Raw genomic sequence first — 16,508 nt, forward strand, 5'->3', positions numbered from 1 at the left:
GTGTAACGGGTGACGCTCTCCTCATCCTCGGACGAGGTGAGGAGAGAAGGATCCTCAGACCAAAACGCAGGCTTAGGGAAATAAGCCATCTTTATTTAATAACGAATAAAGATGGCAACACGAAACGAAACAAAACACTTTAACAAGCTTACAAAATAACAAAACGACGTTGACGCAACCTGAACATAAACTTACATAACTAAACATAAACTTACGTACAGGAAAACAGACGACATCGAAACGAAACAAACAAACGCTACAGTCCTATGTGGTACGAACATACATACAGACACAGGAGACAATCACCCACAAACAAACAGTGAGAATGCCCTACCTAAATATGACTCTTGATTAGAGGAAAACGCAAACCACCTGCCTCTAATCAAGAGCCATACCAGGCAAACCAAAACCAACATAGAAACAGAAAACATAGAATGCCCACCCAACCTCACGTCCTGACCAACTAACACACATAACAACTAACATAAATAGGTCAGGAACGTGACAATGGGATGTCAAAATATCTGTGTCTGTGAGCCAGCATCGTTTCTGAATGATTCATATTCAACAGCATCGAGTGCAGACATTTAAAAAAGCAGATAATCAAATGAATAATGAATGACTTTGTCCTAGATTTGTGTTCTCTCAAACCAGTCTGTGGCCAAACTAAACAATGTGTTGGAAACACTAAAAGTTTTTGATTTCATCACCATGTGTGTTGTTGAGCACTATGGGATGCTGAACATTCATTCACATGCAAATGAACATTAGTCATTTAAAGAGTCGCATTTGAGTGCACTGACTGACTGGGAGACCATATGCTTATTCCCTAGGTATCTGATACAGCTCTAAACATGAATATCCTACCCACTCTGAAAAACACATTATACGTAACTCATACATCATTCATGAATTATGATATTAAGTTTTGAGATGTATTTACAATAAGTAAAATAAGGACAGGTTGTGGGAGTTACCTGTCCTTCCTAGCCATGGTGGATCTGCAGCAGAGTTTAAACTCTTGCTCTGGATTATCCAGAGTTCAGTGCCTACAGTAATTGGTGTTTGACTTAAACATACACTCCTCTACACCCCCACGTCCCATGAGGCAACACACAGTTTGACTCGTACACTCCCACCATTCTAGCATTGCGGTGGTGGACTTCGACATTCTACCAGGAACAGAAGCAGTAATGGCCCATTATTTTACAGATCTGTGCACACTGCAATGTTTCCCCGAGGCTGCTAATGTTGGAGAGCAAAGGAGGAGACAAATGGTGGAGAAGGTTTAATGCTTGTCTCTGGGAATTCAGTGTAGGATATTCAGTGTTAAAGAGCTAAGCTTGAACTCACTGTAGGATATTCAGTGTTAAAGAGTTAACCTTGAATTCAGTGTAGGATATCCAGTGTAAAAAAGCGAACACTGACTTAAGTGTAGGGTGTTCAGTGTTACTTTTTACATATTTAGCTCACGCTCTGAGAGGGACAAAGTCTACATTTTATTACTGGTCCCCTGTAGGAATTGAATCCACAACCCCAGGGTTACACGTGCCATGCTCTACCCCAGTGTTCAAATAGAGCTAGTGTAGGATGTTCATCGTTAGAGCAAACACTGAATTCAGAGATACTGTGTTACCAGTGGTTCTGCTCAGTTAGAGAGACCCTGCTGACTTGTGTGGGATGTGAATATAGAGGGTCCTCCTCATTTTGACAAACATGAACCACACAGGCACTGAGGTCAATGTAATTAATTGCCAGCGAAAAAAAGTTAACTGGCCACATTAGCCTCTTGCAATGTGTTTCAGATATTGTGCCAAAGCCACTTGGCTTCATAAGTGGGGTAATAACTATGGGGCTCTGGGAAAGGGACAGCGAAAGTTGTATCATTCACATACTATGCAAAGCACATCAATAGTCATAATTTCAAAAGTTATTAATTTGATGTTGTTAATACACTTGCATCTTCGAGAGAGAGCGAGAGAGAGAGAGAGCGAGCAAGAGAGAGAGAAAAAGAAAGAAATCAGCAACTGGCAGAGAGTGGCCTTTTATCATTTATTCATTTGAAATGCAAAAAAGGGAAAGCAGATGGAGGCACACCAAACTCTCCTCTAATTTGCATTGAAAGGCCTGTAGGGTGCGAGTGAAGGCTGAGGGTTGCTTGTTTCATGGCACAGAACTGTCCCCCTTGGGCCAGCTCCCACATGTAAGAGTACATGTTCAATGAATTTCAAGGCAAATGTGAGTCCAAACAGTTGCCTGTTCTACGTTTAGGAGGAGAAAAGCAGGATACCTACTGCATGAGACCTATTGGGCCTTGGTATGGATTCAAGAGAGATTTAATGGGATTAACCTATACTGTTAGAATACAGTATTAGACCCACAGACGATTTCCAAGAGTGTGGTTTTCACAAGCTATTTCAGCAAAGTTACAAAAGGTACTTGATAATTTATGTATTTTAATTTGAATATAGTACATTTATTAAATTGATACAGCTTACAGGGACAGGAACTGTACCGGCGCTTTGAAAACAGTTTACAGAAGTAATAATTAACTGGACCAAAAACATATGTTGATGTTTCTTCGATGTAACAAAACATAAAAAACCATTGTTTCAGTTGTTGTCTGGAGAGAAGGACTGAGCAGATGATGATGTAGTGTTTGTGTTGTATGCACAATAACCATATTCCACGCCAAAGAGCATATTTAAATTTGCTTCTAAACCTCATATGGATAACAGTCGTGAGATCTTTTCACAAATGTCACATCCTTCTTCGCTATCATCTTACCAAGAAATCAGAACACAAAAGTGATCCTTTTATCAGTCAGCTAATCTGTTGACTTTGCTGTTTCATTGGACGTACCACATTGAAAGATTGTATGATGAGCCTCGGTTTTAGGAGGAGCAAACTTTCCTCCCTGTCACAAATAATCTAGTCATTAGCTGCAGCGCTTTTGTCAACACAACCAATGTAACAACGTGCAATACTTGCCGGATCTGCAAACATCATCCATATTTTATAGCCACAAAATGTCCTGTAATAACGACTGCGCCATTGTCCTATGGGATCACCGACACTAACATTTTTCTACAGAACACCAACCGCCAACCTGATTGTCATTTGACCCCCGACAATCTTACTAACTATGAAGAAGTTTGTGTCTTGCGATGGGAGGGGGTGTGTGTTGGATCAGTGAGGGGAGTCAGGTGGGAGGTGGGGGGGTCAACATGCTGTCCGGCACTTTCCCCGACTGTCAAAGGCAATCAGTGTCTGGGAAGTTAATGGAGAACACAAAACCTATTTAAAAGCTACATTTACCACTTGGATGATTCCATTACGTTGTGTAATTTCCAGGTGTCACATTTCCCCTCCACACGTCGGTCTTAATGCTCTCCCAAGCAGCCGCTGATTAGTCAGCCTCTGCTGGCTCCCCAAATCCTCTATCCTCCTAGGCCTCCTAACTTCTCACATCCTCCTCGAAGGCAGTCAGACAGTGAGAAACACTTTCCTGGTTTCGACCCGCTGGCCTGGGGGAAAAAGTTGATACCGGACATTGGCCCTGTGTACAAAACACATAAAGGTTACTGGTGAGCAATATTGTTGTCAATTCCTTATCAATTCAGGAAGGCTGAATTGAAATTCTGAAATTCCAATTTGAACTTTCCTCAATTCTCACTAACCCCCCATCGATGTCCACACCCCTACCGAAATCAAATAGCATAATAGAAAAATCCCCATCAAAATCCATCTGTATTAAGCTTTTTTGCATGGGCTGTGTCTCAATCAGCTTCTATCTCAAGGCCATCAGACTGTTAAATAGCCATCACTAGCACATTAGAGGCTGCTGCCTATGTATATAGACTTGAAATCAATGACCACTTTAATAAATGGAACACTAGACACTTTAATAATGTTTACATATTTTGCATTACTCATCTCATATGTATATACTGTATTCTATGCTATTCTACTGTATCTTGGTATATGCCGCTCTGACATTGCTCGTCCATATTTATATATTCTTAATTCCATTCCTTTATATAGATTTATGTGCATTGGGTATATGGTGTGAAATTGTTAGATATTACTGCACTGGCAGAGCTAGAAACACAAGCATTTCACTACACCTTCAATAACGTCTGCTAAACACGTGTATGTGACCAATAAAATTTGATTTGAATAGACCGCATCTGCCAATGGCGGCCTTTCCCATCTGCCGTGAAAGGTGTTCGAGCTACAGGGGTGTTTGTCAGACCATGAGACACCCTGAAAATCTGTCTTCTCATGAAAACGTCTGTAGCGTCTGAACGGTTTGGTCTACCAGCTAGTATGACCACTCTATGGAAAGATGAGACTCTCACGAACAAGACGCTTCGAAGGTAGCCTGGTACCAGTTAAATAATTATATGGATTCCAAGAACACAGGATGAGATGTTACTATCCTTTGTGCAAGCACTTCCAAGAGTTCATGAACAGTGAGACTGGTGAAATTTGGGGAGCGCATCGTCAGTAGTGTACCTTTGGTTCCTAGGGTGTTTCGGCCTTTCACACTATACACCCTCCCCAAAGGCGGCCAGCGACAAGGTGATCAATCCTACGCTTGCGTCCCGTTCCCAATTAGTCATAGGAGTTGCGTTGTTGTTGATAGCCAACATCCCATGGGACTATGCATGGCAGGGGCGTCTTCCTCCCTGAGTCAAGCATTGTTGACCGCATACCTCCTGGCCCTCTCACTTCGGGGCCCAGCTGGGGTCTTTCCTCTTCATCCAGAGCCATTGACTGCTGCCTTCTGCCGCCTCTGATACAGCTTTGATTGCCGAACGCTGGCTCTGGCCCTTAATTCCCAGGTCTCTAAGCAGTCTGGTTGTAGATGTTGCCACAAACCTCTGCAGCCCACCTCCACTGGTCGGACTTCTGTGTTCCAGCCATGATGCCGTGCTTCGGCAGCTAGATCGGCATAGCGCAGATGTTTCTGCTCATAAGCCTCATCTACTGAGTCCTCCCAGGGTACTGTGAGCTCAATGATGAAGACCTTCTTAAGCGAATGGGACCAGAGCACCATGTCAGGTCTTAGGGTGGTGGTTGCGATCTCCGGAGGAAACACAAGTTGCCGGCCAATGTCAGCTAGCATTTTCCAGTCGCGGGCCAAGCGCAGCTGGTCTCGCTCTAATGGTGTAGAGCCGCTCTTCGGTGGTTTAGCCCCTTTGCGGACAAAGGTCGTCCGTAAGGGTTGTGATGCTGCTGGGGGTGGTAGGGAGTTGGTGGCAGCTCGCTTGTCCTCCAGGGCGGACGCAGGTTTTTAAGGACTTGGTTGTGACGCCAAGTGTAGCGTCCTTGGGTGAGGCTTGTTTTACACCCTGTGAGAATGTGCCTGAGGTTGGCTGGCATGGAACAGAGGGCACAGTCCGGATCTTCACCATACCATTGGTGAAGATTAACTGGTGTTGGAAGGACGTCATATGTTGCTCTGATGGAAAAGCTCAACCGCCTCGCTTCCATGGCCCACAGATCCTTCCAGCTGATCTTCCTCTTCTCCACACTGTCCCATCGAGTCCACTGTCCCTGTTTGGCAAGAGAGACTGCCTTGGCCCACCTTGCAGCCTCCTCCTGAAGTATATATGGAAGTAGTTTAATGGCCCAAAAAAATGACTTAAATATGGGTCTTTAAAAAATATATATATTTGTATTGCTTATAAACTCAGCAAAAAAAGAATCATCCTCTCACTGTCAACTGTGTTTATTTTCAACTTAATATGTGTAAATATTTGTATGAACATAACAAGATTCAACAACTGAGACATGAACAAGTTCCACAGACATGTGACTAACAGAAATGGAATAATGTGTCCCTGAACAAAGGGGGGTCAAATCAAAAGTAACAGTCAGTATCTGTTGTGGCCACCAGCTGCATTAAGTACTGCAGTGCAGCTCCTCCTCATGGACTGCTCCAGATTTGCCAGTTCTTGCTGTGAGATGTTACCCCACTCTTCCACCAAGGCACCTGCAAGTTCCTGGACATTTCTGCAGGGAATGGCCCTAGTCCTCACCCTCTGATCCAACAGGTCCCAGGCGTGCTCAATGGGATTGACGCAACATGTGTTGTGACAAAACCATCAGTAGAGTTGGAAACCCTTTCAACTTATATTCTTTATTCGGTACATGGGAATATAACCGCAGTTATTTTTATGTGCACTATTTGTATTTATTAAGGATCCCCATTAGCTGTTGCCAAGGCATCAGCCACTCTTCCTGAGGTCCAGCAACATTAAGGCAGTTATATACAGTTAAAAATATTACATGACATTACATTTCATAGCACAAGCACTATGTCATCACTCACAGCCTTGTATATGCAACAAGACAATTTGATGGAATCACATTTCTGGTGGGAAAATGAACAATGTTTTTACACAGATTTTAGAAAACATGTCGGCAATTGGAAGGAAACCCAACTTGACAAACTGGTAATGGAATTTGAATGTTTGTTTATTCATGGTGGAAACACACATCCATGCATTTTTCACCCTGAACTTCTGAAGCAAATGAATTCAAATAAATGTCCTGAAGTAATTAGAGAAATGTACGCCTCAAACATTTCAAAGCTTGTTGTGTCCACCTTTGCTACTACAGTATAGTTTCAGGCAACAAATTGCATCCCCAGAAGTTTACCTGTCATTAACCGTTGACACTGATGGCCTCAAATCATCCATTGGATCAAAAGTTTGGGTATTAGTCATTATAAAAATTAACGTATTCTGTTTATAATAGCTGATTGTTGTGTGCATGTAGTTGAATGACTGACACCAACTTCTTGATTCTGAGGCTGTCCAATACAGACACCGCATATACAAGAAGATATGGTACACAGCTTACAATATGTAGCCGTCTTTTCAGCACCACCAAAGGATCAAAAACTGTCAGGACCATGGACAGCACCAAACAAAGCTAGCTGTGGCAAGGCTGATGTAGCATCCAGGTCTTAATATGCATACCGTACTGAAAGGTAACGCTAAGGCAACATCGACCCACTACTTCAGGGGGAATTTACACAGTGATTTCTTAAGTTGTGCAGTTCTCAACACAGCATGTGTACGTGATTCAGTAAATTAGTCAATTGCATTTCTTGTGCAAGCTTGCATTCCACAGTGAAACTTGGGCTAACTTCTCACTCGCTTGTTTCACACTAGTTTTCAAGAAATAGCAACCTCCAAAGCAAATGGAGATCTAATACAAACTACTGTGGTCTCCCATTGTCACACCCTGATTTGTTTCACCTGTCTTTGTGATTGTCTCCACCCCCCTCCAGGTGTCACCAATCTTCCCCATTATCCCCTGTGTATTTATACCGGTGTTTCCTGTTGCCAGTTCATCTTGTTTGTCAAGCCAGCAGCGTTTTTGTGTCAGCTCCTGCGTTTGTGTCAGCTCCCAGTCTCTCTTTTCTCGTCCTCCTGGTTTTTGACCCTTGCCTGTCCTGACCACTTTACCCACCTGCCTGACCACTCTGCCTGCCCCTGCCTGCTGTCCTGTACCTTTGCCCCTGTTGCTGTAATAAACATTGTTACTTCGAAACGGTCTGCATCTGGGTCTTACCTTGATAACTGAAAACCATGGCAACTGAGTATATCCACCATACGAAAGGTTTCAACAGTTTATAGCAAGTTTTATAGTGCACCATAATGTAAGTGTATCATAAGGCCTTATATATGCACTCAGAAGGTATTTCATGTGTTTGCCTATAGAAAACAGCTAAGTGTTACCATCATTTCTATACCGTTGGAGGGGCCTTGTTTAAGGCTTCCTCTGACCAGCCGTGTGGAACCAATCAAATAACTCAACCACTTAACAATCAGCCATGGATTCCCAGTGAGGGAGATAGTGGTCGAGATAACCTCCAACAGTTTGTCAAAGGAGACGTTGATGTTTAATCAGGGGGGAGGACATTGACTTGTGGTCATCCTCCGACCCAGGAAATCCATATCGGTTGCAATCAAGCGCTTAATTTGATTTGTGACCCGAGGTGCCTCTGTTCGCCAGGTCTTGCGGGAAAAGCCAACCCCAACATTTTGGCCCTGTAGACCACCATTCCCTTTGAGAATAGGAAGACCTATTGATTCTTGTTCTTTGTTTTTTTTAGAAGGCTTGTCATTTTTCCCCCATCATGCCGAGTTCATTATCGATGGAGTGTAAGCACTTCCTCGTCGTGTAAAGGTCACTAGCCATGTGTCGGAGACAGTTGGCTTGATGTAACATCTTACTAGCGAGGCTTTTTATGTACTCAAGGTGAGATCGATTCCAATCAAACAGCCTCTCTTTGTGAATAAATGTAGGTATATGGATGGATGAAGCGAAGAAGAGGTCTTTTAAAATGCAATGTGTCACAAACCGGCTCGAAGCCCATAACACAAAGGGAGACAATGTGAAGATAAGGAAAAACAAAAATATATTTAATAACTGAAGTAACCTATATACAATAAACAATGGTGTATGTAGTCAGTAGTGTAAGTGAGTGGTTGCATGCATAGATGTGATAATGAGGGGTGTTGAAAGGTGCCAAAGCAAGAAAACAAAACAAAATGGCCTCCAAAAATGCCACAACCAAAATCCAACAGCATGTCTGCCTGGAGAGTCTCCTCAATGAATGGGGAAGAGGTGTATTTATCCCGGGACACACCCGGGCCCAGGTGTGTCTCATTTCGCTGACAACCCTCAAGGCTCCGCCCACCAACATCCTAATAAGGAAAACAAGAGCAAAGAGAAAGAATACGGCAGACAGTGAGAGGGTCGTCACAAATGGCCTTGGCCACAAAAGCCTGAAGTTATGAGATCTTTCAATTTTCCAATACGTACAACTTAAAAAATAGGGGGATAATTGATTCCAGGACAGGTGATCATTTCTTATTGAACTAACATGGCCCACAGTGCAAGTTCTAATGTTATCAGAATAAATGTAATCATGGAACAGCTGGTACAGAGATAGAAAGATACAGATACAATAAACAATTGTATCTGTATAAACGGCTGTGATACAGGGTTGGTAGCACAAAAACTAAAATCACTCTATATTACTACAACTATTATCAATGACTTCTTATAACAACACTGCTTCATGATGTGTGGCGCTGTCTCTTCCTGACAATAAAGGCTGGAAAGGAGGAGATGAATAGATACAGAAATGACAATAAGTGAACAACTGGGATACTTTGCACAAAACCCAGAATCACTCTACCTTAACTTATGCTACTATTGTCAATGACTTCCTATAATAGCACAGCATGCTATGTCAAGCTTTCTCTTCGCTTGCTGACAATAAAAGGCTGGATAATAGAAAAGCAATAGTAGGGAAAACACCGGGGGGCGTCGTCTGCTTTTACTGCTACTGATCTACCCCAGTGCAAATTGCAGGTCAAGCAGGTTGATTTGCGGGTTTAGCCCCCCCCCCCCCCCCACACACACACTGTCGGGAGAGTATATTAAAAGCACCCAAAGGGCCACTAATGATTCCCTCTCCATCAATGTGCGGCTCGCCCAGGAAACGTCCTGTGCCTTAATGAACGATTCCGAAGCTAACGATCAATACACGCGTATGTTAAAGATATGAAACCCCGTCACTTTAAATGTAACCATAGGTGTAACGGCTTTCCTCCTCCTCTTCATCAGAAGAGGAGGAGCAGGGATTGAACCAAAATGCAGCAGATTGTGAAGACATAAGTTATTAAAGAAAAACACAAACTCGACTATACACTAACAAAACAAATAAACGGTGTAGACAGACCTAGACGACGAACTTACATAAAACATGAAGAACGCACGAATAGAGAATATAGGCTACACTAATGAACGATGAACAAACAAAACCGAAAACAGTCCCGTGTGGCGCAAGGACATACACAAACACAGGAGACAATCACCCACAACGAACACTGTGAAAACACCTACCTAAATATGACTCTTAATTAGAGGAACGCCAAACACCTGCCTCTAATTAAGAGCCATACCAGGCAACCCATAAACCAACATAGAAACAGAAAACATAGAATGCCCACCCAAACTCACGTCCTGACCAACTAACACATATAACAAACTAACAGAAATAGGTCAGGAACGTGACAATAGGGCTCGAGACCATAACTGTTAAGCACTATTGACAGATCAAGTGTGTTGTAAAAAAAAAAAATGACGTAACAGAATAACAAAGACGCAGGACGTCGTCTATCTTGTCTGACTGGGGGTCAGATGAAGTACGGTGTGCGCCAGGCAACATCCCTCATGTCTATTATGACGCAGTGCTATTTTCTGTCCTGCTGACTAACTTGGGGCAATCCGTCAGGAATTCATCAATCTCCGAGATATCCCCTCTGGCAGGAGAAAGCCGGATTAAGCTTGACGCCTCGGGCCTCGCCCAGAGAGAAGAGGCCAGTGGGGACTTTCCAGCCTGCCTGCCTGCAGATCTGGCAACACTAGGCACCTTCCATACAACTTGAGTCACGGAGGATAATAAATGACAACGACGATATTTCCTGATCCTCACCTGCTTCTTTGAACACACTCTCTCCAACGGCAGCGCCTCCCTCAGCCTGCTAACCATGTCGAAAGCATCTGGGAATAAATATAGAGCAGTAATGCACGCCCACTGGGGATGAAATTAAAGGAATATGCATGTGTACTTTGGGATGTAGCTATGTGCTTTATGTATCATTGGATGTAGAAGTTGGCACGAGTTCGCCGCTTGCATAATTTGAATCGCATGATCTCAAAATAGAAGCACGGCTAATGTACAGACCATAAATAGCTTGTTTGGAGGGGACATACACTGAGTGTACAAAACATTAAGAACACCTTCCTAATATTGAGATGTCAACCTACAAGGTGTCAGAAGTGTTCCAGCAGGATGTTGGCCCATGTTGATTCCAACACTTCCCACAGTTGTGTCAAGTTGGCTGGATGTACTTTGGGTGGTGGTCCACTCTTGATACACACAGGAAACTATTGAGTGTGGGAAACCCGGCATCGTTGTAGTTCTTGACACAAACTGGTACGCCTGGCACCTACTACCATACCCCGTTCAAAGGCACTGAAATATTTTGTCTTGTCCATTCACCCTCTGAATGGCACACATACAAAATCCATGGCTCAAATTGTCTCAAGGCTTAAAAAACATTCTTTAACCTACAGTTGTATGAAAAAGTTTGGGCACCCCTGACAATTTCCATGAATAAATAATTGGGTGTTTGGATCAGCAATTTAATTTTGATCTATTAAATAACTGATGGACACAGTAATATTTCAGTAGTGAAATTAGGTTTATTGGATTAACAAAAAATGTGCAATATGCATCAAAACAAAATTAGACAGGTGCATAAATGTGGGCACCCCAATAGAAAAATCGCATCAATATTTAGTAGAGCCTCCTTTTGCTAAAATAACAGCCTCTAGACGCTTCCCATAGCCTCTAATGAGTGTCTGGATTCTGGATGAAGGTATTTTGGACCATTCCTCCTTACAAAACATCTCCAGTTCAGTTAGGTTTGATGGTTGCCGAGCATGGACAGCCCGCTTCAAATCATCCCACAGATTCTCAATGATATTCAGGTCTGGGGACTGGGAAGGCCATTCCAGAACATTGTACTTGTTCCTCTGCATAAATGCCCGGGTAGATTTTGAGCAGTGTTTTGGGTCGTTGTCTTGTTGAAATATCCAGCGCTGGCGTAACTTCAACTTTGACTCATTCTTCAACATTATTCCCAAAAATCTGCTGATATTGAGTGGAATCCATGCGACCCTCAACTTTAACAAGATTCCCAGTACCGGCACTGGCCACACAGCCGCAAAAGCATGATGGAACCCCCACCAAATTTTACTGTGGGTAGCAAGTGTTTTTCTTGGAACGCTGTGTTCTTTTGCCGCCATGCATAACGTCCCTTGTTATGATCAAATAACTCAATCTTTGTTTCATCAGTCCACAGCACCTTATTCCAAAATGAAGCTGGCTTGTCCAAATGTGCGTTTGCATACCTCAAGCGACTCTGTTTGTGACATGTGTGCAGAAAAGGCTTCTTCATAGCCTATTTCATAGCCTATTTTTCACATCTGATTTAATTTCATACAACTTAATATTGCTACACTAAAAATCTTTGTCTGGACAATACCCCAGTACTCAGCTTTTATTATAAAATGAATGGCATGCCACTGTGATCATTTTCTGTGACGACAGAGTAAATTATTATGCAGCCTCAGAGGGGTGCCCAAACTTTTTCATACGACTGTATGTTCTCCTCTTCATCTACACTGATTGAAGTGGATTTAACAAGTGACATCAATAAGGGATCATAGCTTTCACCTGGTCAGTCTATGTCATGGGAAGAGCAGGTGTTCTTAATGTTTTGTACACTCAGTGTACATCTCCAATTTCTTTGCATGTAAGTGGTTTTATTTGGGACCAGGCAAGGAGTATACTGTACACTGAAGGTATGAATAAATTAAACTACAAATTGGCAGATTGCCTGGCCAATAACATAATGGAAAGGCCCCCTGATTGTACATAGGAAATCATTTCCTTCATTTACAAGAGTTACAGTAATGTCAGTCCATTCTAAACCTTTTTAACAAGGAGTAAATAGTTCATATATAACCGTTGCATACATACCAGACCTGTGTAATATGCAGTATGTTGTGTCACTGTTTCTGTATCAATATCTTTTCTGTATACATTCTGTTTTTCATCATTTGCACAATCAACTAATTGAATTAGAACAATTAATAGTGTTAAAGGCCCAATGCAGCTGTTTTATATCAATATCAAATAATTTCTGGGTAACAATTAAGTACCTTACTGTAATAGTTTTCCATTAACAAAAAACTATTTCTCAAGCAATAATTTTGCCAGGACTCTCTGGGAGTGGTCTGAGTGTGTTTGGAACTCTTTGTAACCAATTTACCACCTGGTGAATTCACCAGGCAAGACCATGCAAACCTGCTGATTAAGAAGTCCTGTGTAGATTGTATTTTCATCCAGAAACTATCAGGAAATAACACTGAACAAATGTTTTCACACTTGTACAGTGTTAGTTTCATCAGCTGTAGAATATGATACAAAACAAATGAAAAACTGCATTTTGACTGAACTGGGCCTTCAAGGTAATAAAACGGGCTTATAGAAAAGAAAGAAGCAGAATAAAACAAAACGCTACCGGCGCAACCGTCAAGGAGGGAATTTCAGATATTTTCTTGACCCAGAAAATTTGGTCTGCCATGCGAGCCACAATAACAGAAAAACTATGGAACAGGGAAAAATCGGACTTATCAAAAAATACAGCATAAGAAAATCATGGCAAAGGTGACATGCTGTGCATGAGATTTGCTAAAGCCTATGTTCTCTGTATTGTAAAAAATAACCACCTCTACATTTTTTGCATCTGGAATAACCCCCTGCACCACCCTGACCCCACCTCTGATCTGCATATTAAACACTGAATCCTGTATGTTAATGCGCCAAAATGACAGAGGCAGGCTATTTTTATTTTCTACTATGTGTTTTTGAGGTTTGAACACCTTTCACAAACACCCTTCACCTCCAATGTCAACCACATCCCTCGTCCTCTCTTCTTCTCTCTGACATGCTGTCTCTCTCACACGCCTGCTGCCAGTGACTTTGAGTGCCTACTATACAGACAACACCTGACACCATGGCCACAAGACCACTCACACTTACAGCACCTGCACGATAAGATAACACAAGTCTTTCCCTGGCTAGGCTGGCTGCAGTACAGCATTTTTTTTTTCACCCTCTAAATGTTCCTCTTGTATGGCTTCAGCCACAGGAATGATGCAAGGAGCCAGACAAAGATTTTATTAGCTACAATTAATTTGTCAGCAGAGAGGGTTGAGACCTAAAAAATAAGCTGCTGTGTTTAGGAAGCCATTCATCTCTATGCGCCACGTCGTAGAGGAGGGGACATGGGGGGGAAGATGCCTGTGCTGCTCCACTGCCTTGCTAGATTACGCTTAGTATTGGCTGTGGATGGGAATCGATAATGGGGCATCTGTGGGGCATCATTTTACACTAAGCACTTTCCCCATAGGTGATTCATGGACCATCTTTAAGAGCAGACTGTGAAAGGCTATTTTCGTAACACAGATGGGTCACGACGTCCTGTACCAAGAGGAAAATGGATCATGTTTTTTAGACTAATGTGTTTGCATGTTGTCTCCAGTTGATTTAGTTTGCAATCGTGGAAATTCATATGCTAATCAGAGTTTCTCTAATTGGATGGAGGTAGGTAAACTACAGCCATGAAAAGGTTTCAGACTATATCAGACTGAGACCTACTCTACTCTCATGAGATTTTAGATATATTGTTACGAAAAAAAAGATTGCAGTCAGAGTGTAGTATAACTGCAGTATGCTGCAAATGCATACTGCAGAGTCCAAAATATATACTGTACATGTATATATTTTACTCAGGTAATACTACATCCAAAATACTACAGTCGACTGCAGTTACTGCACATTTATTGCAGTTCCAAAACTGCAATATTTTGTTGTAAGGGTAACTTTGAAAACCTGAGGAGAAGGGATTTGCTCGGTCAATCGGCAAATCCCTTTCAGATTTTAGGTCATTTGGAAATCACGGCTCAATCACTGCTCCATCCAATCTGCTCAGTGTTGTTTTCTGTCACTAAAAGACAGAACGCTCAATGCTCGCTGGCTGTGATTGTACAGTGAAGCTCCGTCCTCTCATCAACCAGCACTTCAGTTCAGACAATCATCCATGCCCTTACCTGTGTTTCTCTCCTATCTGTCTCCATGGCAACCGCCTCTGCTTGATCAGGCTTCTATTCATCAAGTGACACTCCAATGACCACTTCATGGATCAATGAAATGCACCCATCTGGATAAGAATATATAGGAGATTTATAATAATGATGACCCAGTTAGTGTTCGGTCTGTTTCAAGTCCAGAAAAGTTTCAGTTGAAGCCTGAAGTGAAGTGTTGGGGAAAAAAAGCCCAGTGGAAAAGGTAAATCAATATGGATGATAAAGTTTTGACTGTTTACCAGAGCGGGAAATTCCAGACCCTTGATCCCAGTGAAAGGCTAAAGGTTAAAGCAACTTGGCCATTCTCCAATATGCTTATCGGGAAACGCACTGCAAATTGATTTTTTTAATGGTTTTTGATTGTATGGGGTGTTTTATGGTTTGTGAGAGTATTGGTGGAGTGATAGGTGAGGGACTCATATCCATTCATACATCTGCTAAAAAAATCTAAAGTATAATATTCGGGCCACTGCCAGTCTTCGCTCAGCATATTTAGGACTAGAGCAGTCCCTATGGAGTTATGTGTTGAGTCTTGGGGCCAACGAAGGGAGTGTCAATAAACGCAATAAACCAAATTAGGACAGCCACAGAGGCCCTCAGGGTTCCCACTGCTGTCTAATTCAATCGTTTCTTCATAGTCAAAGAGAGAGTTAAACTTCCAACCAGCCCTTAGGCAAACAGCTGGGTGGCTGGCCTACCAACAGCGACCCTGTGTAGCTAGTAGCTACCATCGAGAGTTCCCTGAGAAATTCATTACCTCCACAAATTGAACCAGGGCTAAATCCACAATGTTATGACTGATCCATCAATGTCTCTTCTGTTAAGCTTGGCTTTCCGTTATGTAGCTGCCAATGTGCAGCTAAAAGATTTGGACAAATGAACATGGTTACATTTAATCCCTTTTAACTGCAGTGTCATTCACCTGTCCATTTTATCACATCACTGATAACATAAGTCAAAAATGTAAATAGAAAATAAAAGTTATCTATTTTTTACTTAACACTTTTTTCTTCTTAGCTTCTTAAAGCATTGTTGGTTAAGGGTTTGTAAGTAAGCATTTCACTGTAAGATCTACACCTGTTGTATTCGGCGCATGTGACCAATAACAATTGATTTGAATTACCCTTTTTGGCTGTTTGTTAGCGTTGATCAGTCATTCGAATAAACCTGTACACTAGTAGGATGAGCAAAAACAACACATAAATAACACATTTTGGATTCCTATGGAGGAGAGATTCAAATGTGACTAGTACTCCTGCTGAACATGGATTACTCATTCAGTTTACAGCAGATATGTGCTTTACTGCTGTCACTGGCATTGTAAGGAGCCCTAGCTCAAGGCACTGTGGGGTTTGCTGGAGATACTGTATGATGGAAGAGATTGTCGTAGACTGATGTGCCAATGAAAATCTGAGACTGATATTAACACTAACGTGTAATAGCGGTGTAGCCTGCTTTACTGTCGTTGTATAAAATTTTTAAACAAATATTAACAGAGCTACCCTAGCTCACTTTCAACAGAAGCTTCCCACCACTGGATTATCAGTCTTGATTAAAGGAGCAATGACATGTACATTTTTGACTGACTTTACTTGGAAATAAGCCAAATATAAGCATGCACAAACAATGAATAGTTGCAAAATATTGAAAATTCAAAAGCCTAAATCCGCATTATAAATACTAAAGGGTAATAG

General features: G+C 42.1%; 1 long non-coding RNA gene across 1 annotated transcript; it reads right to left on the reverse strand.

Annotated features, from left to right (window-relative positions):
• Positions 1 to 8,423: 8,423 nt before the first annotated feature.
• Positions 8,424 to 10,642, reverse strand: LOC129856706 (uncharacterized). Its single transcript, XR_008759798.1, has 2 exons — positions 10,529 to 10,642; positions 8,424 to 8,729 (listed from the first exon to the last, which is right to left on the reverse strand). It is a non-coding gene; the product is annotated as an uncharacterized LOC129856706 (long non-coding RNA).
• Between the last annotated feature and the right edge of the window lie 5,866 nt (positions 10,643 to 16,508).

Source organism: Salvelinus fontinalis, chromosome 6, assembly GCF_029448725.1.
Source record: "Salvelinus fontinalis isolate EN_2023a chromosome 6, ASM2944872v1, whole genome shotgun sequence".
NCBI lineage: Eukaryota > Metazoa > Chordata > Actinopteri > Salmoniformes > Salmonidae > Salvelinus > Salvelinus fontinalis.